This window comes from Pipistrellus kuhlii, unplaced genomic scaffold (assembly GCF_014108245.1).
Source record: "Pipistrellus kuhlii isolate mPipKuh1 unplaced genomic scaffold, mPipKuh1.p scaffold_m20_p_8, whole genome shotgun sequence".
Lineage (NCBI taxonomy): Eukaryota > Metazoa > Chordata > Mammalia > Chiroptera > Vespertilionidae > Pipistrellus > Pipistrellus kuhlii.
This window is the reverse complement of record NW_023425584.1, coordinates 26,178,150-26,204,289: the sequence shown is the minus strand read 5'-3', so window position 1 is coordinate 26,204,289 and position 26,140 is coordinate 26,178,150. Positions and strand designations below refer to the sequence as shown.

The window sequence follows — 26,140 nt, the reverse complement described above, 5'->3', positions numbered from 1 at the left end:
GCCTCCGGACCCCCCTCTCCCCGCGCCGCGGTGGCCGCGCAGTGTCGCACCGCCCGCCTCCCCCCGCCTCGGCGCAGGAAGCGCGGGGAGGGGGCGTGAGTGCCGCCCGGCCCGGCCCCCGCCGCGCTGCCCCGGGCGGCCGCCGCGTCCCTTTCAAGTTCTCCGCCGGGGCCGCGGGCGGGGGCTGCGCGGCGGCCGCGGGCGGGGGGAGCGCTGTTTGAAAGCCCGGCGCCACCTCAGCCGCCCCGGCCCCGGGGGCGGCGGCGGCGCGGGGGGGGGGGCCGGGGGGTGTCCTTCGTGCAACTGCGGAGCATTTCAATGAGACCTTTGGAGGGGGGTGTTGGCCTCGGCTCGTCCTGATCCCCCTCTCCAAGACCCCGACCCGCAGCGGGAAACCCAGGAACGGGACCCGGAGTCTCCCAGACCCCTTTTGGAGACCGCTGCGGAGAGACCGAGGCCGCTCACCTACCCGCGTCGTGTTGATTTAGCAGTTTCTCTGGATGAGACTCTGGCAAGACCGGGGGAGGGGGGCCGAGGGGGGTTCGTGGCCCGCTCTGCAGCTGTCACCCCCCCCTCGCAGAACGGAAATTGTTCTCTCTCCTTGGGGAGGAGGGAGAGGGGACGATTTTTTTTTTTTTTTCTTTTCCCTGAGAAGGGGTGGGAACTGCTTAGGGAGTTTGGTCTCTGGAGATCTTGGTAAAAGGCCCCCGCCGGCCCCCCCCCCCCCCCCCCCCCGCCTCAATCCCCAATTCTGGCAGATGCTGAAGCTCTCCCTCCCGGGGAAGCCCCTAAGCCGGCCTCGCACCTCCCCCATGCCACCTCCTTTTTCAAGGTTCCTCTGCAGAAGGCAGACCCTTGGCTGGCTGGCTGGCTGGCTGTCCGTTGGCGCCTTATTTATGTGTGTGTGTGTTTGGGCCCGGCTGTTTTCTCGGCTCAGCAGGTGACCCTGGCCCAGGCCTCCTATCTCCCCCGGCAGAGCCTGTTGACTTACCCGTGGGCCAGCGGCCTCGTCTTTATCACGTGAGGCCTGGAATGTCCACCCGGCTGGGCTGGGTTGGGCTGGGCTGGGCTGGGCTGGATGGGGGAAGGGGAGGGGAGGATTCTGCATCCAGGGCCTAAGCCAGTGCAGGCCCATGTTCTGTGGGCTCCCACTGTGACCCCCAGCTCTGGCCGCCCCTTTCCCGTTTTTAGCATACCTTCTACCCATTTAGCAAGTGTGGAACTGAGTGAGGCTCATAGGAGTGTGGGGGTGGGCTGAGGGGGTGGGCAGAATTGCATCTGTATCAAGAACCAAGTCTTTGGGAATTAAATACCCCGCCTTCATTAGGATCCCACCTAGTTACTTATGGGAGTGGGGAACGGAGATGGAGTTCTCCTTGGGAGGGAGAATTGTGGGCTTGTCTGAGGCCAGCTGACTTTCCAGAGGGCGGGATAAGGTGGAAGAAGGGAGAGGATCCTGAGGAGCCAGTCCTAGGCACGCTTTCTGAGCCCCTGACTGGAGGGGTGGCCATGATGCCAGAACTCCCCAGGCCTGGCCAAGGATGGGGTGGGGCGCAGTTATTGTTATTACTATTATTATTGCCTGCTCTCTCTCTATAATTCACTTATTCATTCACTGGCCCCATGTGTGTTTATCCAGCACCTACTTTGTGTCAAGCCCCACCCTTCTGGGGGGGGGGTGCCGAAATGAACCACTGACTCCGCCCCTGCTCCGGAGGCGGGCCCAGGGTGGAAGCTCCGCCCTCTTTCCCCACCTCCTGCAGTCCTGATTGGGGTTTTTCTTTATTTCCCCTCCCTGGACTCTCCCTCTTATCCTCATCACCTGGTCCCATTCTAGCCTCTAGCTTGTGTGTGTGTGTGTGTGTGTGTGTGTGTGTGTGTGTGTGTAGTGTCGTGTCGTGTCCTTGATTAAGTGTATTAATAGTTAAACTCTCACTCATAGCTGGAACTCACCAGACCACAAAAAGCCTCCCCTGTTACTCACGCACTACTGCCCAACAAGAATATCCCACTCAAGTTTTTTTTCCTTTTTTTTCTTTCTCTTACTTCCCTCTTAATTCCCCCCAACTCTGAACCCACCTCCCAGGCTGCAGGCAATGAGAAAGGACTGCTTCCCCCCCCCCCCCCCAAAGACCCAGGAATGGCCAACCATCCCACCTGCTCCCTACAGCCAGCCAGTGTCAGCTGCTAGAGGAGACTGTGTGGGGACAGTCTGTTGGCCTGGGGTGTGGGAACCCAGGCTGCCGGGGTGCTTATGACTCAGGGCATGTAGATCTGTGAATGTGTGTCTGTCTTGGGGTGTGGTAGTCTGAGCGTGTGTATCTGGGCATCTAGGAGTTGTGTCTGCATTGTATTTATGTGTCCCTGTGAACCTGGGAATTTGTATATTCTGAGTTGCATATGCTTGGAATTTTGTAGAGTGTATATTTATGATCCGTGTATATCTGTGCGTTTGTAAATCTGGGAGCGGCTGGTGCTCTTAAAGGGGTGTATCTGAATTGTGAAAGTGTGAACACGAACCTGGGCATATCTGAGCTGTGAGGGCTTTAATCTATGTCTGCTCTTGGTGGCTGGTGGCTGTGTTCCTTTCTCTTTCTGTATCTCTGTCTTCCAGTCTGTCTTTCTGAGTCTCCCCCTCCAGGTCTTTCTTTCCCCTGCCCTCCCTGGCAGTAATTGGGCAGCTTCCCCGTCTGCCTGCCTGCTGGGAGTTTTGGAAGCCGTGGAGGGAGACAGGCTGGGGCCGGGGTGACAGCACGTATCCACGTCAATGGCAGCCTGTGATTACAGGAATAAAAGGATTTTAAGGTCATGGGTATTTTTTTTTTTTTAGTCCCCCCCACCCCCACCCCTTTTGGAGCCAGTGGCAGCAAAGGGCCAGAGTTCTGTGTCTGCTTGTCTCCATACAAGTGAACATAGGTGGGGTTTTTCTGGGAATATCAACACATGTGTGTACATACATGAACAGAGCCTGTGAGAGCATGTACTCCTATCTGCCTGCTCCCTATGTGAGAGTCCACAGGGCTCTTGGGTGTTAGATGGAGCTGTCCTTGTGTGCTGAGGAAGGAACCTTCTGGCTCCAAATCCTTCCCTACCTGTCTTCTGCAGCCCTCCCAGCAGGGTGTCCCCGGCCAGAGCCCTGCTAAGTAAGCCCAGTCACCTGGGCCAGGCCACATCTCAGGGTGTCAGTGCCCCTGGCCCTGCTCCAGCCCCTGTAATTGCATTCTGCCGCCTAATCCCCCGCCAGCTCAATTAGATCGCAAATTCTTCTTCATTTCCTGCCTCTGATGCCGGCCTCCCTCTGGGCTTGGAGGGCCTAGAAGGGAAGGAGGGGATCCTGCCCCCCTTCCGCCAGGACTAAGGGCTCTGGGTGGGGGCAAGATTAGTTCCGGGCACACTAGCCCTGGGGTGCACGTTGGAATCTTGGGGGGGGGGTCAACAGGACAGGTTCTGATGGTCCTTTTTGGACTCACCTCGGTGTCCCCAATGCTTGGAGAGGGGGCTTGTGTTATCTGGTGCCCAGGTTGTGGGTCGACCAGGCAGATCACTCCAGCGAGGCCCCTAGGCAGTGCCCTCGCCCCCGGCCTCCACAGGCTCTGCCCATCTCTTGTTCCCAGAGCAGGTGCTGGCCATTCCCCCAGCACAGGGGTTATGACCTTGTGCTTTTAATTTTTTGTGTCCTTATGGGGGCCAGCAGGATCACTGAGCTCCCTCCCCTCTCCTGAGCCATCCTCGCCCAGTCAGGTGTGTTGGAGCTCTGGCTCTGGAGACAGACCTGGTTTCGAATCCTGGCCAGGTGCGATCTTGTGTCCTGTGATCATCAGACTCCTTATCCCTGATATGGGAAAATAAGTGCCTGTTCCACAAGACCATTTTCAAATGGGCACCAAGATGACGGCGCAGTTAGCTAACCCGCGGCTAACCCGCAGTCAGCATTCAATTGAAGTTGGCTCTTATGAGAGGAGGTCTTCGTACCCCCCAGTGAAAAGGAAGAAAACAAACTCGAGGCTCACGTTTAGTCTTGGTTTCCATCGTGTTAATCATCAGGCGTGTGGCTTCAGGCGCATCCCTCCGCCTGCCTGCGTGTCTCTTCCCATCTGTAAAATGGGGCTGATGATAGGCTTGGCCTCACCAAGGCTCGGGAGGGTTGTCTACAAGCAGGTGCCCGGTCCCAGGTGCCCCAGCAGGTTTTCAACGTATTACTTACCTTCTTCCTTTCCCCTCGCCTTGCCTGGGTTGGGTGGGGCTGGTGAAGACACAGGCTCAAGGACGCGGGGACTGACCAAGGTCGTGAGGCTGGTAATGGGCGGTGGGTGGGAGGGCTCAGGGATGGCCCGCTGGCTTGCTCGCGGGCTTACCCGCTGGGGCTTAGCTGAGCTTTGAGGCATGGCCTTCCCTCCCCGCTGGTCCCTGTGGAAAGCGGTAGCTTGGCTGATTTTTTTTTTTTTCTTTTTTTTTTCGTAACGGAGAAGCTGGAAGCCTCCCCCTTCCTCCCCCAGGAGGCACCGTGGCAGTGGCTGTGCTGACAGGCCGCCTGGCCGTGCTAGGGTGGCTGGCAGCTCCAGAAGGCCGCCTGAGCGCGGATCCGCCAGAGGGAAGAGGCGACTGCAAAGGTCCCCTGCCATCACTAATCCCCACGGCCCCTCCCTCCCTCAGCCCGGCCTCCAAGGGTGGAAGGACTGAAAGGAGCCACAGCGGGAGGAAAGCTGGGGAGCCGGGCTCTGCTGGAGGTGGTGGAGGGGGACAGGTGGTGGGGAGCGGGGGTCCCCGTTGTCCCCGGGAGGTCTCCTTATTTCTGTGACCTCTGTCACTCATTGGCCTAGGCTCTTTAATATTTCATGGCCCCCTTTGTCTGCCTGTGGCCGAACTGCTGAGTTACTGGCCAGAGGCTGCCTCTGCCTTCTCTCAACTGGCCCTGACACCTTCCCTGTCCCTCCTGACCGGCCTCCCTGACACCTCTGCTTGTCACACCCTCCATCTCTCTTACTTCTCCTCGCCCCTCCTGGCCATCGCTCTGCCCTCTTTCTCCATTTTCCTCTTTTGTCAGCCGCCTCTTTCCCAGTGGAACAGAAACCTCAGCAACTGGTCTGCCTGCCTGCCTCCCCTCCCTCTCCTGGGTCCACCCCTTCCTGCCCCCTCTCACCACCGCCCCCGCACCCCCCAGCCGCGCTGGCCGTGAGAGCTGGTTTTATTTATTTTTCTGTTTGTTTGGGAAGAGGGCAGTGGCAGCGCTGGGCCCTGGCTGCTGTGTTCTGCCTGGAGCAGCGGGCAGGCTGGCCGTCCTGGCCTCCCAGGAATGTGGCCGGGACGCCCCGCGCTATATTTACTCCCCTCCAGCTGCTGGCCCCGGCAGGGCAGAGCCAGGCCTGCCTGGTGGCCCCAGGGGAGCCCGGCACCCACCCTCCCTGTCTAGCAGACCCCACATGGCCCTCGGGCCCACTGTCCCCTCCCTTCCCTGTGACCTCCTCTGACCTCTTAGGACTTGCCAGGCCTACCAGCAGGAACGCTCTTACGTGGTGCCAGCACAGGCGTAAAGTGTGGGCTCTGGAGCCTGGTTCGTGTGGGCCAGCAGCACCTGGAAGTGCCTCCCCCGCCCCCACCCGGGGCCTAGCCTAGGCCTGTAATCTGGTGGCCAGAACTATGTAAAGCATCTTTCCAGGCCTCTCCCCACCGGGCCTGGTCCTTGCTCTTGCCACATCCCCTGATCCCTGGAAGGGGTGGGGTGGGAAGGGGTGGGGTGGGGTGGAGGGGGAACCTTACCTGGTGTGAGCAGCTGTGTTCCCTGTACTGCTGCCCCCCTGGCACATAATTTGCCCTCTGCTGGAACTCCCAGGTCCCTCACACGCACAGACATGTGTACATCTAAGTGTTTGCACGTATATGTGCAACGTGCATGGACATATGCTGGACTGTGCCTTCCGTGGAGACAGGGCCGTGCCTCCTGTCACTGACTCCCTCCTCCATCCCATGCTTGTGGGGTCCTTGGAGCCTGCTCCTGGCCAGCCTTGCAGGGGCTGTGGCAGTGGCCTGACACCAGCCTCGTGTTCGAAGGGCTCTAGCTGTGGCTCTCATCAACGGCCTTCCCTCCGATTGTTACAATAAGAAGCTGTAACGATGGCAATGACAAGGGCCAACCGGCGCTGTGTTTCTCGTCTTCACTTCCTCTAATCCTCACGAGCAGCCCAGTGAGAGGGTGCTGTTGGCGTCCCCACGTACAGATGAGGAGACTGAGGCTGACACGCCACTGACAAGTGGGATTAGGCCCCAGCGAGCCCTTGCCTGGCTGTGAGCGCCGTGACGGCCAGGGGCGGTCTGCATCTGGTGTTTCCTACAACTGCACGCCGCCTGGCACCCAGCCGGGAGTCCCTGAATGCTTACTGGCTTCAGGCTTTCCTCGCTCCTTCTTGAGATCCCCAGGCCCCTGGCATGTGGTGGGGGGGAATGGGCTGATTGGCTAGCTTGGTGAAGGAAAGAGTGAATTAATGAATGGCCGATGATTAGTTGTGGGAATGAGTGCTCTCGAGGGACCCTGGGATAGGAGGTGTGCTTATGATCAGACTGGTATGTAGAGAATCCTGGGAAATGAGGCAGGGGGCAGGGGATGGGGCTGAGGGGTGTGGCCAGCGGCCAGTAGGCTGCTGGGGGCTGAGCACTTGGGGCAGGCAGGCCACCTCTTCTCCCCGGACCTGTTTTTCTGTCAATGGGCTTGGGAGCCTTTGCCCTGGGGCTGCGAGCTGGCCTGCGTTGGGGCTAGCCCGGGAGCCTGGGAGGTGAGGGGACTGGCGGGAAGGAGGAAGTAGTGGGTGGTGAGGACAGGAAGATGAATCGCGGAGCTTGGCTTGGAACCTGAGAAGCAGAGACCAGCCCTGACCTGACGTGCGCCCTCCCTCTAAGCTGCAGGATGGGGGTGCAGCTCGCAGACCTCTGGTCACCCACTCGCTCTGACGAGGGCTGGGCTTCCCGACACCTGCAGTGTCCGTGGCTGGGTGCGCCCTGAGGAGCTGGTCTGTTCTCCAGGACGAGACCAGCTATGATCCACAGGCCCTCTCCCCCAGCCTTCGGTCCAGTTCCTGTTGACCCTGATGGGAGAGAGCCAGTCTCCAACCTCACCCAAAGCTAGACAGGGAATCCATTAGCTGGGCCCACAGCAGGAGGTGGGAGTGGGCTTGGCCGTCTATTCCTTCGAGTGCCAGAGTGTGGTGGCCTGGAGTGTTTAGTCACAGGGACCTGGAGTCATAGAACGCTTGGAGCAGAGGAACTCCTGTTCTGGTGGGATTCTAGAACAACAGAGCCACGGGCTTTACTGCGGGAGGAAAGCATGAGTGGTTAGGTTTCCATCTTGTTTGGTGCTGGGGGACATTGAGGGAATGGAGGGAGGGGCTTCCCTGTGGCGCCCTCAGGTGACATGAGCGCATACCTGAGGCAGAAAATCCAGTCCTGTCATTGGCCTGCTGCTCTTTGGAGATCTGCCCGGTGTGGGGAGGGGGTTGCGTGGGCCCCGTGAGGCGAGCGAGGGGAGGTGGCTGACCTGTAGGCGCAGCGGGGGTCCTCTGGGTGGTGCCTGCCTACCTGCCGCCCACACTCCCCAAGACACCAGTGTGAGGAGGAAATGTAGGCTGTTGCTTCCAGCGACAGCCGGCGGGGCCGGGCAGCTTCCCAGCTCCCCCTCTGATTCATGGCTGTCTGCAGCTCCCCCTCCCCCGGGGGCCTCAGCAGCCCCATCTGTGCAATGGGAGAGGAGACTATCCTACAGTCCGGCTTTGCAAAGACGGAATTCTTTTGTGGGGGAGTAGTCCAAACTAGCCAGCTGGACATTTGGACCCAAAGCACAGAGCACCCTAATGCCTGCATAGCGTGGGGGTAGCCTGGGAGGGCTGAGTTGATGGTGTGGGTAAATGGTTAGCGTCTCTCTCCTTCGGGAAGCAGAGTGGTGAATGGGAGGGCTCACTCTCCAGGCTATGTCCTGACCTTAGCACAGCCATCTCCCAAATGGAGGCTGTTCTTCCAGGAGGTCATTCGCTCAGGGTCTGCTTTGTGCCTGGACATGTGCTGGGTGCTGTGGGCCCTGGGGAGCGTGGAGCCAGCCAGGGGCGAGTTTGGCTGAGGGGTGACTCTGGGGGAAGGAATGAGGCGGGGGAGATAGAGGATCTGGCCAGCCCGGCGGTGTCCGCGGGGAAGTCCCAGCGGATCTCAGGAAGTGTTTCCTCCCCTGGTCTCCTGGGAAGGAGGCGAGGCAAGCAGGAAGTAGGGGAGCTGGGGGCAAATGAGGCCCCCCAGGCAGTCCCAAGTGAGGACGTACCAGGCCTGCAGCTGGGCGGGTGTGCCCCTCAGCCTGCGGGAGGGCTGGAATGCACCGCCTCTCCCCCCTGCTCGGAGGCTGGGCCTTTGGTGGGGGGCCAGGGCCGCCACGAGGGGCAGGGCCATCGTCCAGATTTCAAAGCCTTCCCCAGGGGCCTCCTCTCCCCCCACCCCGTCCTACCCTGTCCCGCGGCGGCGACGGGGGTGGCAGATGCCGTTTCATCGGCCCAGGCGAGTGGGAGGCCTCCGGAAGGTCCTCCGGGAGGTTCCGGGGGGCAGTGGGGGCGTTGGCAGCTGCCTCCCAGCCAGGGCTGGCTCCCGTGGCCTTCCAGGCCTCTCGGTCCCCCAGGCCTGGGGGCGGGGGATTGTCGCCTCAGAATTCAGACGGGTCCCCCCCTGCCTTCAGTCCCCCCACTGCCCACCAGGCTCCTTGGCTCCGGCCCCCTCCCGTCCCCGGCTGCGTCTGCAGAGCCCCCTGGGGAAGGCAGGGGAGGAGGCACAACGGGCTCGGAACAGCGGGTGCCCGCGCAGCCAAGTATTTGCTCGAGCTGTCAGAGACAGACAGGCATGTGGGGAATTTGGTGCATGTGGGACTGGGGAAGCAGCCGGGTGGGCAGGCAGGCGGGCAGGCGGGCGGGAGGTGGGAAGCTGGGGCGGCCGCCCCCGCCGGTGGAGCCCCGCGGAGACCGCCGTTCCCGGGCCGGACCAGAAGGCGTACCCAGCAGCCTCTCTTCCTGCAGCCGCCCAGCGAGGGGCGTGGGGCCGTGACCCCGGCCGGTCTGATGGCGGAGCGGACGCTGGGGCAGGGAGTGCCCTGTGGAGGGCCTGATCCTGGGAGAGGCCGTCTGGTGGAGTGTGGAGCCAGGCAGGAATCCGGGTTATGCCCGATGGTGGCCTCCAGGAAACAGCAGCTGTCATGCTTCCAAGTCCCGGCTCCCCTCCCCTCTCCCCCAACCCTGGCACAACTTGTTTCCTGGCCCGGGTCTGGCTGGGGCACATTGGAGGAACCTGGTATTGCCTAGCCTGGGTGAGCAAGCAGGGCAGAGGGGGCCATGTTTATACGCCTGAAGGTCCTTGGGCTGCGCGGTGGGGGCCCCCCCCCCCCCCAGTTGTTATTTTGCTGAAGCAGATTGGAGTCATTTTGGAAGAGGGGACCAAGTCCTTATCTCCCTGGACAAAGACCCCACTTTAGTAGCCTTTTGTGATCTCCTTTCCAATAGTGCCTGTTGGGCAGGTCAGTACCTGCAGCGGAGTGATACTTGGAGTTTCCGAGGTGAGAGCCCGGACAGGCAAACACTGGCCCAAGGTCACACGGTGGGCTCCCAGCCTCCTTCCTGCCCTCGTGTGGGCGGAGCCAGCGGGAAGAGGTGAACCTTGGGGGTGGGGGGGCTATATTTAGTCAGTCCCGCAGAGCCATGGGGCCCCTGGGAGCAGCTGTCGGTGGTGGGGGGTGCAGACAGAATCCTGGAGCTGCATTTAGTCTGGACAGAAATATCCTCCCCCACCCACCCACCCACTGGCTCGGTGGCCAGGCTGCGGGCTTGTCCCCTGAGGGGCAGCTTGCCTGGGCCTGGCGGCCGGCGGGACAGGCAAGATGACCCGATAGGCTTTTCCCAGCTCAGGTTTCGATGAAACAGGAACCGGAGCCGCAGCCTGGGCTGTGGGGGCCAGGGCAGCCGGAGCCTGGGGGGCCGGGGCTGCCTCCCCCTCCCTCCTCCCCCTTCGCTCCGCAAGGCAGCCTCGCTTTCTCCGAGGCCCGGGGAAGCAGCAGGTTATTTATCAAGCCAGCCTCCCGCCGCGGCTTGCGCTGGCGGCCATGAGCCCAGCCGAGCAGGGTGAGCTGGGCGGGCGGGCGGCAGGATGAGCTCAGGAGACGTGAGTCACCCCATCCCCAGCAGCCCCACGAGGCCCTTCAGCCTGGCAGGCAGCGCACGCTCACGCACTCCCCGTGTGGCACGCCCAGGGGCACACGCTCTGGACAGACACCGTCCTTTAGCTCATACAGCTCCACATGACCCGCACACACAACCGACACACGTGTTGTGGGCTTGATCACCTTCGCCCTGGACGTTTCAGAAGCACACTCGCCGTTACACTCACAGCCCCAGCCTCTTGTGCCCCCCCCAACCCCCCTCCTACCCTGTCCTGAGCTGCATACACACAACGGCATGTATATCAGCAAATGGACACGCACAGTCATACGTGTGTGTGACATGCCCCTCGGGGACCCCGCGCACGGCTCCATAAGGCAGCTGTGCGTACCCCCCATCCTGGCACAGGCCCGGCAGGCGCCCTCGGGCCACAGCTCCCACGCAGATGGTGCCACAGTGTTGGGCCGGGAGCACCGACGCAGCAGAGCCTGGCACACGCACACGAACTGGTTGGGCTCCTCACCCAGATGCCCCCTGTTAGGGAGGCTCAACCCTCGGCCACGTAGAGGCAGCTGAGCCTTGTCAGGTGGGTGTGAGAAGGAAGGCGTTTTTCCCCAGCCTTCCAGACCGGCTGGCCCTCTCTGAGGAGGCGGTGCAAGGACCAGGCCTGGAGCTGTCACACCCACCCCTCTCTCCAGGATGGGCACCCTGGCCATGGCAGGGCTGGTTGGGGTGGAGGGGGAGGGATGCAGAGGAGCTAGGAGGAGGACAGCCTAGAAAAGGAAAGCCATGGAAAATGATTCTCCCCCCCCCCCCCGGGAGTGCCAAGTGGCCAGCTGCTCCTTCCACTTGGTGTGGGGTCTTTGGGAGATTGGGGATGCCAGAGACTAGATCCCTTTGATCTAATGGGCTCTTGTCTTCCCACCCTCCCCGTTTACCCTGGCACCCGCTTTCCTCTGTCCCCTTCATGTCCAAGCCCCTCGTTATTTCCCCCCAGTTCTCAGTCGGTTGGCCTGCAAAATGGCTGCAGAGCGGGGCTGCTGGCCTGGAGGGGTGCCGCTAAGCTTCTGCTGCCCACGGGCTGGGGCCTGCCTTCCCCGGGCGAGGCAGAACTGGGCATACCCCTTTTTCATTTACCCGAAAGTGCGCCGTTTTTCAAATGAGAGGATTTAATTTAATGGGCATGGCTTCACAGTCACCCAGCGCCCAGGCCGCACATGATCCTGGGCCCACCCGATTGAGACAACCCAGCGGGGGTCAAGGAGCAGGTGTCGGTAGGGCCTCCGCCCAGGCTGGCTTCCACCTCCTGGTCAAGGCCCAAGGATCCCGAGGAAAACAAGTGACGGTGTCCAGTCAGGGGGGCTGGGTGTCCCCTGAGCCATGGATTCTTGAGTTGGACAGGCTTGGTCACTGCCTGTTGTGCAACCGTGGGCCAGTCTGCTAGCCGCCCTGACTTCACTTCTGCCGCTTCTAAAGTGGCTGTGAGCCTTATCTCTGTCTCAAAGCTGCAAGACCTGAAGTAGGTGGTGGGGTGTGGTTCTCATCACGTCATACCTGAATCCCTCCCCTTTCCCCGCCCCTTTCCCCCGTCTGCTCCATTAAAGCTGGCGTTTTCCTGGGAGTGGTACCCCGCGACATGGGCTCTTTAATTCGAATGTCTTGGATCTAGCCGCCTCCGATGGGGACTCCGATGGGGATGCTGAGGTGTGGAGAGAAGAGGCTGGCCTTTGGGCCTCAGGGAGGGGGAAGGATAGGGAATGGGTTGGGCCCAGGGCAGAGGCACCTAGGTGTCCTTGGTGTCTGGTCCTTCCCGGGGGCTTCAAAGTATGAAGAAACATAAAGAGCCAAGGCTTTGTCTGTCCCCCACCCCCAACACATGGCAAGGCCACACGTTAGCTTCAAACAGGGACTTCCAGGTGGCAGGCGAGGCCCTTGCAGGGTAGTGAGGAGCCTGGCACATGCCTGTGTGGAAGGGCTGTTGGGACTGAGGGAGACGGAAGTGCTGACAGGACAGACGGGGCTGGGGGACCAGGGCGGGAAAAGGAAGTGCAAGCCTAGACAGCTGAGTGCTGCCCTCCTTTCAGCCTCCGGACCTCTCCTGGACGCTCGTCTCCCCGTGTTCTCGCAGGTAAGAGGCTGGGGAGGGGAGAAGGTTGATTCGGGGCTCAGGAAACTGAGGCACAAGGGATTGGCTCAGACTCAGAGGCAAACGGTGGCGGAACTGGGGCCACAACCTCGGTTCCCCAGCACTCCTGGCTTACGCTGTCCTGACACCCACGCTGGCTGGTGGTGACCCTAGGACGGAGCCTGCCGCTGGGAAGAGGAGCCTTGTGGGCCCTTTCGTGGTCTGCGTCTGTGCCTCCGGAGGCTCCGCCCCTTCCCGGTGGTCACACACGATGAGTGAGGTTCCCAGTGGGCCAGCCCCTGCTTCCCCTACGCCCAGGTCCATGAGTCCCTTAGGGATCTCTGCTGTGGGCACTCCCCAGGTTGGACCCAAAGGGCTTTGGACTGCTGACCCCTTAGTCCTGGGAAGGGTGAGCCCTGCTGGCCTTGACTTCGGAAGTGGTTCACTGGGAGCGGGATAGGGAGTCAGGGGTGCCCCAGGGAGAAGTTGGCCGCCATAGTGATCTTGCAGACAAATCCCGGGACATTCGGTTGTGAGAGCCACCATCCCCCATCCCTCACTGCCCCCATCCCCCAACCTCCCACCTTCCTGGGGGCTCCTTTCCCCTCTGGGGAGCCCTGCAGGGAGTCGTTGAGCGAGTGCCCTTGAGATGAAAATACCTTCCTTTTTTTTTTTTTAAGAAATGTATGTATTTTATTAATTTTCTTACAGAGAGGAAGGGAGAGAGATAGAGAGCTAGAAACATCGATGAGAGAGAAACATCGACCAGCTGCCTCTTGCACACCCCCTATTGGGGATGTGCCCGCAACCAATGTACATGCCTCTGGCCGGAATCGAACCTGGCACCTTTCAGTCCGCAGACCGACGCTCTACCGCTGAGCCAAACCGGTTTCGGCCATACCTTCCTTTCTGTACACAGGGACAGTCACGGTGACCCCCACCCCCACTCCTGGTCAGCGTGCTGGTTAGCCAGAGACAACCAGGCACCATGTGGCCCTGGGCTGGGGCTCACTAACGGTCACTGAGTCCAGTTCATGTCGCTGGGAGTTGGTGCTGTCCTCACATGGAGGAGCAGACTCTGGGTTTGGGGCCTCGTGCTGTGTGGCCAGTCACTTCCCCTTTCTGGTCTCCGTTTCTACCTCTGCTCTGTGCGCGCTGAGGAAGGACACACCCACGTGTCCTTCCGCTGCTGTCCCCTGGTCTCCAGGGGCCTCTAGAGTAGGGCCAGCCTGGCTTTGAGTCTCCCTCCCACCATCTGCACCTTGGGTGGCTGACTAGCCACTGCCCCGCTCAGCTCTGAACCTCAGTGTCTTCATCTGTGACGTGGATGGACCGTGATGCCTACCTCTTGCACCTGGCACAAACGTGATTGATGGTGGTGACATGGTAAAACCCCCCCCCGTGGCGGCTGTCCTGGTTTGGTCCCCCAGCCTCGGTCTCAGGGATTCTGGGAAGGAGACAGTGCCAGTCTGCTGGCTCAGCCAGCTTGGCCACTGACCTTCAGAGCACCCAGGCTGTCAAGGCCACCTGACTGCCTGCTGGGCGGGCGGTGGCAGGGGTGAGCGTCAGCCAGCGCCTCGCCTGACACTGCCCTCCCCTGCTCCCACTCTCCTCTCTCTCTGCGCCTGTGTGTGAGCTAATTAATCTCAGCCCCTTTGGGAAATTAGAATGCTGCAGCCGAGGCCTCCTCAGCCTCACAGAGCCTGTGCTGCTGCTGGTCCCTGCCAGGATCCTCCGTGGTCTGGGGGCATGGGGTTAGGAATGGGGCAGCAGGAAGGGCTGCACAGTCACGGGCCTCCCTGAGCTCCCACCTCCTGGCTGGGAGGGTGGGGGGCTCTGGCTTCTCAGCCCCCTCCCCTTCCAGACAGCATCCATGCGGACATGGGGCAGTCCCCCTGCTTGGATGAAACCCAGCCCCCAGCGCCTCTCTGACCCGGTCCTGGGACTGGTATGGTCACCCCCTCACCCTCCGTTCTACCTCCTTGTGGGGTCCTCTTGCCTGCCCAGCTTGGACTGAGACAGATGTAATTATGGAGTTTTGCTTGGGAAATTAATTCAAGAAAGTTAATTAATTGACAGTTCCAGAGGCGGCAGTCTCCAAACCCAGCCAGTCCTACTGACACGAGTGCTGACCCGCCCGAGACCTGCAGCCCCTGGGCAGGCGGGGAGGACCCGTGGCCTGGCCGGGCAGCCCGGGGACACAGCGGACGCACAGCGAGGAGAAAGCACGGGCTAGTGTTGGGGCCCAGAGTGGTCGCCTGGAAAGGGCTTGTCAACTGAATCTGCTGAGATAAACTTGGCATCCTGAGAACTCAGCCACTTGTCTGTATGTCCAACAAGCCATTGACACGCTTCTACTGTACCCCGATCCTGTTGTCTCGAGTGCCCCCCTCCGCTGACATAGACCACTGGATGTTCTGTCCGGGCCTTCCGAATCCCTTTTCTCAAGGAACCCTCTAAGCCTGAAAGGCTCAAGGGACATTGTTGGGCCCATTGTGCAGATGAAGCAACTGAGGCTCAGAGGATGTGACCTGCTCCAGTCATTCAGCTGTGTCCTCCGGCAGGAGTGGGTAAGGGTTCTTCCCAAGGGCTGAATGCTCCCTGCTCCACCTGGCAGGCAGTGTTCTGAGTGTCCAGCCCCTCCCCAAGTGTCGGTGACAGGAGCCTTGAAATTGACTCTCTTTCCCAAGGAGAAGGCCAGAGAATATGACCAACCCTTTTCACCCTGGCACTCCTGGAACTATTGTGTGTCTCTCCCCCGCCCTCTCCCCCCCACCACATCCCATTCTCAGAATATTTCTGTGTACATGTAGGTGCGGGGACCCCCCCCCCCCATCTTTAGGGTGACCCAGCTAGGCTAAGGCAGGAACCCCATATCCTAGGGCTCCCTCAGCATACAGGGGCCCCACTTCCAGGGCCCCTCATTACAACAGCCCAACTAAGTTTGAGTGTCCGGAGGAGTGTGGGCTTGGTACAGTCTTACCCAGAGAGAAGAGGGTCAAGGCTGGGGCAAGAGGCCGCTAGGTCAGGGCAGGTCAGAGATACTGACTGCAGGAGGCCGGCAAGGTGAAGAGTTTGGGCTTTCAAGAGGTTGTGCGACCTTAGGCAGGTCCTTTAGCTTCTCTGAGCCTCCTCTTCCTCATCTGAGAAACAGGGATGGCCATGTATACCACCCACAAGGCTCTGTTGAGGTGCAGGGAGGTATAGCTGTTTGGCCCTGGGCTGAGTGGGACAGCGGGAGCCAGTGGGACTGCGATGGCCAGCAGGTTTGGGAGCTAACAGCCCAGGGTCCTGGGGCCTCTAGGGGGAGTCGGTCTATACAGCATCCACTCAGATTTGTTTGGTGCCATACAAGATTGTCATCTTAAAAATCAGCCTGCTGTACTTGGTCAGACATTTAATTACCTCACCTTTAATGCCTCGGTAGGGCCAGGCCAAATGATTTCACAGGCCTTATACAGCCTGTGAGCCAGACGTTCCCCACCCCTGCTGCAGGCCTTGCCTGTCATGGTGGTTCAGAATAAAGGTGACCATCAGCAGCAAGCTGAGCTGAGGACTTCCTATTCCATCCCATGGATGTGGTCTGTAGTTGTGGGTTTCTTTAAGGATTGACCTCTAGTCTTGGGTTTAACAGGGACATACCCACTCCTGAGCATCCTTTGAAGCCTCCTCCTCCCAGCGCCCTCATCGGCACCATCACCCACTCCTGTACGTTAGGCCATTGGCTGAACACTTGGGGTTCCCTGCATAGACTGCTAACCCTTCTCTCTGTCTGTCTGTCCATTTCCCCCCTAGACTGGGGGCTTCCTGAGGGTGGGGTCTATGGCATCTTTCTATATCCCATGCCCAGTGCAGGGTTAGTGCTGGACTTGGGTTACGGGGCTCCCGTCTTCCTGTTTTACAGATGGCCCCCTGTGGATGTTGCTCAGCTACGGTTCCAGTGTTTTGAGGGGCAGCGCTGACTTGGCCGAGATGGGGGTGGAGCTGCTGGTTCCTCTGGGGTCTTCCTGTAGACCTCAGGAACTTCCCAGACTCCTTTGGGGCCTGCAGCTCCTGATCCCGCAGGCAGGCAGTGTTCTGGGTATCTACCCTTGAGCCCTGTGCTCCTGAGAGCTTAGGGAGTGAGGGGGTTTTTGACATCAGGTGCCGGGCCTTTGTTTCTCCCAGCCTCTGTTTCTTTATCTGTAAAATGGGGGTCCTGGTACCGCTCTGTGGTCGTGCTTGGTAAGGAGGGGAATAAAATAATGGACACCTGGAACTTAGTAAGAACCCCTTAAGTGTTCCCTATCGCTATTATTGCTAACACTGTTGTTGTTGTTGTTGTTATTATTATTATTATTTTACCGTCACATTATTATTCACGCTCCCAGGGCCCTCGCAGCTGCAGTGGCTCTGGGCCTGGGCAGGATTCCGGTCTGCAGAGAAGTTGGTTTCTCATTAGTCCGTGCCCGGAGGAGAGGGCCTGGGTTTTTATTTTTTGCTGGAGGATCCCACCTGCCCAAGGCGTCCGCAGCCTGACATCCAGCGGAGAGGCTCCGGTGTGCCCCCTCGCCGGCCTCGGTAGGGGGCTTGGCTCCGGGCAGAAGCCTCCCCAAATCTCCCTGCCACTCCCTCCACCCCCAGACCTCGGGGCCATGAATCATTTATGAGGCAAAAATGAAACCAATTAAGGACAAACTTTGAAAGCCTCTAATTGCTGCGCCTGGTGGCACCCAGGAATGAGGGGAGGCAGGCCCGCCCGGTGCCGAATCTCCCCAGCCCGGCTTCCCAGGCCCCGTCCCACTGGGCCAGCGCAGGGCCCTGCTCCCCGCCGCCTCCCTCCCGCCCGCCCGCCGGCCGCAGCCGGGCCTGCGCGGCTCCGGCTCCGGCTCCGGCTCCGGCGGCTCCGTCTGCCGCCCGGCGCCCGCCGGGTCCCAGGCCGGCTCATTAGGGCCGCTCCCTCCCCTCCCCGCCGCCTGCTGCCCGCCGCCCGAGGTGATGGCGGCTGTGCCTGCCCTTCTGGGGTCTGTGACCCAGAGCTGGCGGCCTTCCTCGGCCGGAGCCAGCTCTGCTCGCCCAGCTTAACCCAGGCAGGCCCAGGACGCCCCGCTGTGGGGTACAGGCTTGTGCAGGCTCTGGGGAGTGCTGGGGTACGCGGCGCGGACAGTCCCATTCGGGCTCCGGGAGAGAGATGCCCATCCCCGGGGGCGCAGAGGGGCTGGGATAAAACTGACCAGGTGGAAGCTGGGGGACACGGGCGGGGATGAGCCTCTGAGGTGGTGCCTCGGTGCAGCGGGATCCGTCTTCCCCTCCGCTTTGCCCCCAGCCAGGGGGCTTGCACCGGCTCCTCAGCCCCCGTTTCCCCTTTCCCCGTTTGTAAACTATTGGGGCTGGCTCGCTTGCTTCTGGATTTGGGATCCGAGGAGCTAGGTTTTGTTTGCCTCTCCCCCCCCCCCCCCCACTCCTCCCTCCCTCTCTCTCTCTCTCTCTCTCTCTCTCTCTCTCTCTCTCTCTCTCTCTCTCTCTCTCTCTCTCTCTCTCGGGGGGCTGCTGAGGAGGTGAGGTCAGGGGCTGGATATGGACCCAGCAGGGCCTGCCTCCCTGCCAAGAGCTCTGGGCACCAGAGGCCAGCCGGCTCTCGGTGCTGAGGGCCGGGCAGGCCCTGGGCACTCAGGCACGTTGTTTGCTGAAACCGAATTTCTGTGCTTGTGTTTTTCCATAATTATATTAGCAGGTGGGATTTTTCCTCGGGGACGCGGCGGGCGGGGGAGCACCGTGGCCGTGTCCCCGCCCGCGCTGAGCCACGCGGAGCCAGGCTCTGCCCGCCCGCCTGCCCGTAATGATTTTTTAATTATGCAGCCAGTGCTCGGAATTGCTAATCCACCTCCATCGCGGCATCCCCTCCTGCAGCTCACACCCGGCCCCTCTCCCCGGTGTCCCCCGAGCGGTGGTGCCGGGGACCGACCGCCGCCCTGGGGAGAGGGCGGCCGGGGAGGGCTGAGGAGGCACCTCTCCCTGCAGGGAAAGCACTTGGGGGGGTGGGGCCGGCGTCTCTCTCTGCCCCCCCAGCATGGCTCGCACCCTCAGGACAGCTGTGGCTCTGGAAGGGGACAGGGGAGTGATCAGTGCCTACCCCTGCGTGACGTGGCCACACCAGTTTTCAGGGACATCAGCCCACACTCCTGTGTGAACCCCAAAGACACACACAAGTATGGTCTTGGATGCTGTCACACTCCCAGTGGCACAGGCACAACATCACACTCCAGGTTTCTCCTGTGTGGAGCCGTACCTGAGGAGGGGGCCCCCTGGGGAGACCTCACTGCTGCCTTCCCTGCCCCCACTCCCCCGTCTCCATACCCTCCCACACCCCCACCCGCACCCCTGGCTGGGACCCATTCAGGTCTCCCCGCGCCCACCTGGTGGGGCGGCTTCCTGTGGCCGGGCCTGCCTGCTCCTCCATCGACCTGGCCTGGGGGAGGAGGAGGGGCGGGGGATTTTGCAGCGCGGTGGCTGCAGCTCCTCTCCAGGCGCCCAGCTGTGGCATCTGTCAAGGTCAGATAGCGACTCCGGAACCAGCCGGCTCGGCCCCACGGCCCCTCTCGCCTCATTATTTTTGTGTTCCGGGGCTGTGGCGGGCAGCGACACCTCCCTCCTCCTCTGCCTCCCGCCTCTTGCCTGCCTCCCCCACGCCTCTGCAGGGAGGGCCTTCGGTCTGGGGGCTTTTGTTTTCCAGTGTTTTTTTTTTTTTTCATGCTCGGGCCAGGCAGGCGGGTAGACGCTGGCCAGAGCTGCTGGGTTTTGAATGCAGACAAGGCAGGTGCCTCCCTCATGGCCGTGCAGGCGAGTGGAACCCTGGATTGGTTTCTCTGTGGGGACAAACTGAAGCTGGGTGGAGCCCGGCCTCACCACAGCCCCAGTGCACCTGTGGGCAGCTTCCTGTTTCCACAGGGGCCCAGCACCTGGCATCAGTTCCTGTCTGCATCATCCCCGGCCCAGTGGGGCCTCAGACTCACATCCCAGACCCCTTAGAAGCCCTGATACTACTCACAGTACACACACACACACACACACACACACACACACTGGTGTACACGTGGCAGAGATGTGTTGACACCCACCGGCCAGAAGAACCCCCAAACATCTATCCACCATGTAAACCACGATACTCGTACACATACTCTTGGGCACTCACGTACATCACCGATATAGATGGCACACATTTCACTTTTACACAGGGAGGTCACACAAAGACCTCCACCTACACTGGTATACTGTTTAAGCTCCATGTACACATCAGTGCCGAAGCCCACATGCACCTAGGCACGCCCACAGCCCCCTGGCACACCCACAGCACCCCAGACACACGTAGGCACACAGATCCCAGGTGTGTCTGACACCCCTCCCAGGCGGACACACAGCTGTGCTTGTCCATGGTGCCGCTCCTCCCAGTCCTCCCACCTGAGCTCACTCCTTGGGGCCGGGTGTTCCTTGCGCACAGTTCGACCACCCCAGGGGCTTTTGTCCCCTGACATGCTGGAGTGAGCTTGACACACACACACACACCCCCCTTGCTGTGTTCTGTGTTTCCAGGAAGCCCCTGGACAGTGGGAAATGGCAGTTGACAGATGGCTGCTCTACCCACATGGCCAGACTCTGTGCGCGCCACCCCGAGCCCAGGAGCACCGCGCCGGAGTGGGATGGGGTCCCAGAGGGGTCATGGTGGACTTGCTGGCAGAGGGCATCTCTGGGGAGGCCGTTCAGGCACTGTCTCTGGGTCCTTCTGCCTGCATCCAGCTCCTGATCAGGGTGTATGTGTGTGCGCTGGGGGATGAGATGTGGGCAGACGCCAGGCCCCTGAGGGTCTCGGGGGCGTCCCGGCCATCCTCTCACTTCCTCCTCCAGCTGCGGACTGCTGTGACCGCCCCGAGAGGGGCAGGGCCCCACCCCCCAGGAAACTCAAAACCCTGGGCCAGCCGCGGGTGGCGGGTTGGGGCAGGCACAAAGAGGGCCTCTGTGCGGCCCGGCTGGGCTGCCCACAGGATTCTGGGGGAGGAGGCAGGAGCCGGTTTCCGTCCCATTCTGCTTCCTGCGGAGGCCGCCGGAATGCCCGGAGCTCTGGCCTGTCCGGCCCACCCGCAGCCCCTTCCCCTGCCTTTCCTGGGCCTCAGGGTACAGCTGCAGACTTTTCTGCAACCGTGTCCCAACGTGTTCTGGCCGGAGCCTGAGCGCCAGGGCCCATGGGAAACAGCGTTCCCTAGACTGAGAGCGGAAAAGCCAGAATCCCGTCCTCCATGTGCCTCAGCGCCTCGGGCCTGGGCTGGAGAGCCAGGCCCTGCAGTCGCACAGACCTGGTTTCAAGTCCCGGCTCTGCCACGAATTGACCTGGTGACCTTAGTCAGGTGACTATTTCCCTAAACCTAAGTTGCCTCGTCTGTAAATGGGGATAATAATTCTAATGTTCTAGAGAGAATTCAGTGAGGGAAATGCTTAGCACCTGGCAGGGAGCATGCCATCATCAGGTCATCTGGGAAGATGGAGGCAGGAGGGGGCTGAATGCTGCTCACCCCAAGAAGTCTCATTATCATCTGGGGTTTGGTCCCACAGCCCTATGACCTATCCCCAAACCCTTCTCTCTAGACCTCATTTCCCTTCTGTCGATCACCAGTCAAGGACCAATTTAGGCCTCTGGGATGCTCCCAGGGTTCGGAGAAGGACCCTGTTACTCTCTGGAGTCTTTTTTCTTTTTCTTTTTTCTTTTCTGTATTCTCTACCTCCTTCCCTCTGGGCCCCTCTGGAATCATGACTCCTGTAGTTTGGGATGAAGAATAAGAACCATTCTCCATCTTATGGTGGGAAACTGAGGTTCAGTGTTGGAGAAAGGAAGGGAAAAGATGGAGGCACAAACCTAGACCTCAGGACTCCAGTCCCCTAGCCAGTCATAACCCCCCCCCCCAAATGCAGAAAGACTGACCCCCCCAAATCCTTGGGCCAAGTGTCCGGACTAGTCTTCCCTGGCTTGCCCAGTGGTGAGACCCGTACGCAGGCAGGTCCTGAGCAAGTGCATGCATGGGCTCTGATTCCAGGTTGATGTCACCACTCTGCAAAAGCGCTCGCTAAGGTCCGTGTGGTTTTAAATGGGGAAGGCATCCTTTTCTCTACATCACAACTGCTTATCAGATTAACTGCTCGAAAAGGGGCAATAATAATACTTCAGAAGTCCGTATGAGGATTCAGTGAGACAAGGAATGAGCGGTGTTTGGCACACAGGGGCCTTCATTCATGTCAGCTCTTATCTTCACGGTCCCAAGCTACAGATGGGGAAATGGGCTCAGAGGCCATAGGCCAAGGTCTCACTGCAAGCAAGACCCCTCCTCATCCTTCCACTCTTCCAGAAGAGGAACCTGGCGGCTGGGGAAGGCCTTGTCTCTTTCAGAGGCGTGCCGGGGGCTCTGCCTCTCACTCCCTCCAGCCCCTGGTCAGGGTGTGCCTTCTGGGCCTCAGTTTTCTTACCCATGAAGTAGGCTGATCCTCTCTTCCGGAGCTTTTCGGGAGTTCTGTGAGGAAGCAGAGAGCCACATACTCCTGGGTTTTCTCAGCCGCCTGTTTCTGTCCCCAGGGAAGGGGGTTGTGCCTGCCCCAGGGAGGAGGGGAATAAGAGGGCCAGGGGGTGTAGAACCCAGGGAACAGGATGGCAGCCCCCTGTTCCTGTTCTGTGCTCGGCAGTCAGGGTTGGGGTGGTAGTCTCGGGGACACCCTGGCGTATGGAGGGCATGTCCCACCCCAGGCCGCCTGCTCAGTGCTAGGAATGGTCAGCGTGTCCTTGTATGTGTGTCCATTCGGAGCTGGACTTGTGCTCTCTGGCATGGTCTGTGCTTCTCCCAGCCTCCGAGACCAGTGTCCCATGGGCATCTCCTTGGGCCTGAGTGGGGCTTTTGTTCCCTCTGGAAACTCCCCAGGCTGAATCATGGAAATCAGACGGAACACCCCCCTACAGCCTCCCCCAACACACACACACACACACACACACACACACACGCACACGCACCCAATGGCTCAGCTCAGTGCAACCACCATAGCCTGTGGTCTACTGCCTGCCACCACTGGCCAGTTTTCCATCAGTCTGTCTGTCCATCTTGCCTCCCTTGGAGGCCACGAAGACCAGCCCACCAAGGCGGGTGGAGGAGGCTAAGAGGGTGGAACAGGGACGTCAGGAGTGAGCATGGACTGGGGGGGAGGAAGGGTACCACGGTGAGCCAGGGTACGCAAGTCTGCAGAGCTGGCTTGCCCAGGCTGTGCGGCTCTGGCTCCCCTGCAGGGTCCTGAAGGCCCCGCTGAAGTGCAGCCTCCAGGAGGCCTTCCCCCCGCAGAGCGGACAGTGGGGAGGCTGCTCCAGCCCAACGAGGAGAGGGAGGGAGGGTGGGCCCTCGTTCACACTCTGCTCCTGGTAGTGATAATTGTACAACTCTGTGGATTTATTAAAAGTTATTGTCCAGCCGGGACCGGTTTAGCTCAATGGATAGAGCGTCGGCTTGGGGACTGAGGGGACCCGGGTTCGATTCCAGTCAAGGGCATGTATCTTGGTTGCGGGCATATCCCCAGTAGGGGGTGTGCAAGAGGCAACTGATCGATGACTCTCTCTCATCAATGTTTCTAACTCTGTCTCTCTCCCTTCCTCTCTGTACAAAATCAATAAAATATATTTAAAAAAAAAGTTATTTTCCAGCCGAAACCGGTTTTGCTCAGTGGTTAGAGCGTTGTTGGTATGTGGACTGAAAGGTCCCAGGTTTGATTCCGGTCAAGGGCATGTACCTTGGTTGTGGGGCACATCCCCAGTAGCGGGTGTGCAGGAGGCAGCTGATCGATGATTCTCTCTCATTGATGTTTCTGGCTCTCTTTCCCTCTCCCTTCCTCTCTGTACAAAATCAATAAAATATATTTTTTAAAAATTGTTGTCCAGCCACTTATAAATGGCTGATTTTTTTTTATAGTATTAACTATATCTCAGTAAAATAAAATAATAAAATAAAAAAATCTCACAGCCACTTCTCCATTTCTTAGGAACCCTTTCAGGCCTGTTCCCCACGCCCCCCCCCCCCCCCCCCCCCCCCCCCCGTAACCTCTCTTTTATCCTTAACTCACAGGTGACTGGTCCCTTCAGTCCGCGCCCCACTCGCTTCCCCTTCTTGCTCTTGTTCCACACGGCGTGGCCCAGCTCCTGCGCACTTTTCCAAGAGGCCTGTGTGCTCCGTGCCTCTCAGCGGCACAGGGCACGGGGCTGCTGCTGGGTAGGCTGTGGGCTGTGGTACCTGAGCACTAGAACATTCCCCTGTGGGCACGTCCACAGGCAGACAGCACCATCCACGCCCGGTGCCCCGGCGCCCCCCCTGCTGGCTGGCTTGAGAAGCTTAGGACAGCTCTGTCGGGGGTGAGTCCTGGTCCTCGGGGCTGAGGGTGGGGTGAAGGTACAGCTACCACCTCTGGTGACCTCATTGTCTGCCATTATGCTGTCACCGGCCCAGCATTCTGGGTTCCTGCCTGGGCATTTCCAAGCCCCCCAGGTGGGGGTACTCCCCTGGGGGGTCTGGGACAGACCACGCAAAGGTGACGGGCACGGTAACAACTCCGGGAGGGGGAGGCGGTCTCGGGGTAGCTGGGCCACCTTGCTCTGGACTCCTCCGTCAGTTGCCCAGGTGAGCAAAGGGCAGTTCACCCAGAGCAGGGTGGCAATTAACATGTGAGCTCTGGGTTCATGTTCTACCCCATACAGCACCAGCTGTTTGACCTTGTCCTGCCAGCTCCAGTCTCTCTGAGCTTTAGTTTCCTCATCTCTAACATTGGGTGAAAGTTCCGATTTACCAGGTTCTGGGAAGGAGTCAGGGAGGGAGAGAAGCATGTAAAACCAAGGAGCAGCACAGCGCCTGGGACACAGTCCGTGCTCAATCAATGCTAGCTGATAGGGTGGTTGGCTAGTGACCGGAGCTTTAATGCCTGTCCCTCAGGGAGCTGGTTAGGGAAAGGCAGAGCCTGTGCCTGCTGGGGCTGACCAGGCTCTGGCCTTAGAGGCAAGGGGTGGCCCCACTGACAGGAGAGTGGCCCCAGCTTTGGTTCTCTCTCTCTTCCTAGCCCAGCCAGTGAACTTGAACCCACAAGAAATTGGTCCCCATGGCCAAGCCCTGAGGCCTCTTGTCTCCCCCAAACCTCCCCCTCCACCTTCCTCTCCCATGGGTGTGACCAGCTGCTTTCTCTCGGTCCCTAAGTCTGGGGTTCTCTCCTCAGGGCTCTGCCTGCATCTCGCTCAGACCCGGGTTGGTGCGCTGGGCCTCTCTGAGCCTGGCCACTCGGCCTCTGCTTTCAGTGATGCTGTGTCCCCGGCCTTTACCATTAGCCGTAGCCTCTGCACGCCCTCCTCTCTCTGGCCCGCCCCTCGGCTCTCTGTCTCAGGACCCTCCATCCCCACCACCTGTCTCCGTCCTTCGGCCCCCGTGTTCCTCTTCGCCCCCCAGCGCTCCGAGCCTGGTCTCCCCCGCCCCCCGGCACCCCCCTTGGGCTCTGTCCCGCCCGTCGGCCCCTGGTCCCCGCTCCCGGCCGGCCCGGCTCCTGCCTGGACAAAGGGGTCCTTTGTGGGCTGACCGCGCCTGGCGGGGCGGCGGGGCGCTGGCTCCACACTGCTGATGAAACGGAGCCCTTTGTTGTCCCTCCTCAGGCGCAGTATTTCTTTTTGGGGGCTGGATGCGTTCCTGGCAGGGCCGATGATGGATGCGCCGCCGCCGCCCGCCCGCCCGCCAGCTTTCCCTCCCGCTCATTCCCGCTCCGCTTCAGCGCAGCCCAGCTCCTCCCCTGCTGCCTTGGCACTGCCAGGCCCTTCCTGGCCTGGGAAGGGCTGCTGTGTGCCCTGCGGTAGGAGGCTGGGGCCTGGGAGACGGCCTTCTCCCACGTCCTCCTGTCCCATGAGCAGAGCCAACGGCGGGCCCTGCGGTCGGGGGTCCGCTGAGGCCGGGGCTTCCGCTTTTCCCGGGGTCTGAAGGAGGGGACGACGGCTTTGGGACCCCTGAGGGGCCGGGGCTGGGGGCTACGTGTCGGTATCTGTCGGCGGGGGGGGGGGGGTGGCTGAGGATCGTTAGCCTGCGTGCCAGCTCCCCGTGCACGCCCCATCGTCGGTTGCTGTGGCTGAGGAACCACAGTGTTCCGCCCGCAGCACCTGTTCAATGACATATCACGTCCTCTGCTCCTGAGCTCAGCGTGTCCCAGGACCTGGGGTCGGGGGTCGGGGGGGGGGGCTGGGAGGAGGGTCGTCCCCGAGGGAGGGCGGGAAAAGGGAAGATTTTAAAAGAGAGACTCAAAGGCAGGGCCGGAGACGAACAGAACGTGAGGCGTGGGCCCCCATCGCAGGAGACTCGGTCGGTCGGGAGGGAGACAAAGCAGGGAGGCTCGGCCGGAGCACCGGCCCTGAACGCAGGCCGGCTGCGTTGGAGGGAGCTGACTTCTAATTGACCTGCCAGCCCCGCGCGCAGCGCCAGATCCTGGAGCTGGGAGGTGGCAGGGGGTGGGGGGAGCAGAGCAAGAGCAGAGTTAATGCCGCTATCGATTTCTGCCACCAGCCAGCAGCCGCAGCAGCGGGAGGGGGGGATGCACACGGGCCCCTCCCCAGCTCTCCGGCCCGCGGGCGCCTGCCTGCTCCGGCCGGGCTGCTGGGAATGCGGCCTAGGGCTGGGGAGCTGAGCTCAGATGGGCAGGGGCTCGGCGAGGGGACCTGGGGTGGTGGTCTCTGGCCTGATGTCACTAGCCTAGGCCCCAGGTGCCTGGAGGGAAACGGACCTCTGAGGAGAGAGGCCGAAGAGCCGGCCTGGGCCTGCTGCTTGGGAGGCAGGGT

The 26,140-nt window shown here is 60.7% G+C and overlaps 1 protein-coding gene across 6 annotated transcripts in view; it reads left to right on the top strand.

Moving 5' to 3' along the window:
* Positions 1-26,140, top strand: part of CXXC5 (CXXC finger protein 5) — a 33,388-nt gene that overhangs the window by 1,952 nt on the left and 5,296 nt on the right. Inside the window, exon 1 of one of the 6 annotated variants that reach the window (XM_045576283.1) lies at positions 12,274-12,294. The exons of the other annotated variants lie outside the window; for them this stretch is intronic. The gene's annotated coding sequence lies outside the window, so the exon portion shown is untranslated. Of the gene's footprint in view, positions 1-12,273; positions 12,295-26,140 lie in introns of those variants that run through there. 6 annotated transcript variants of the gene reach the window in all.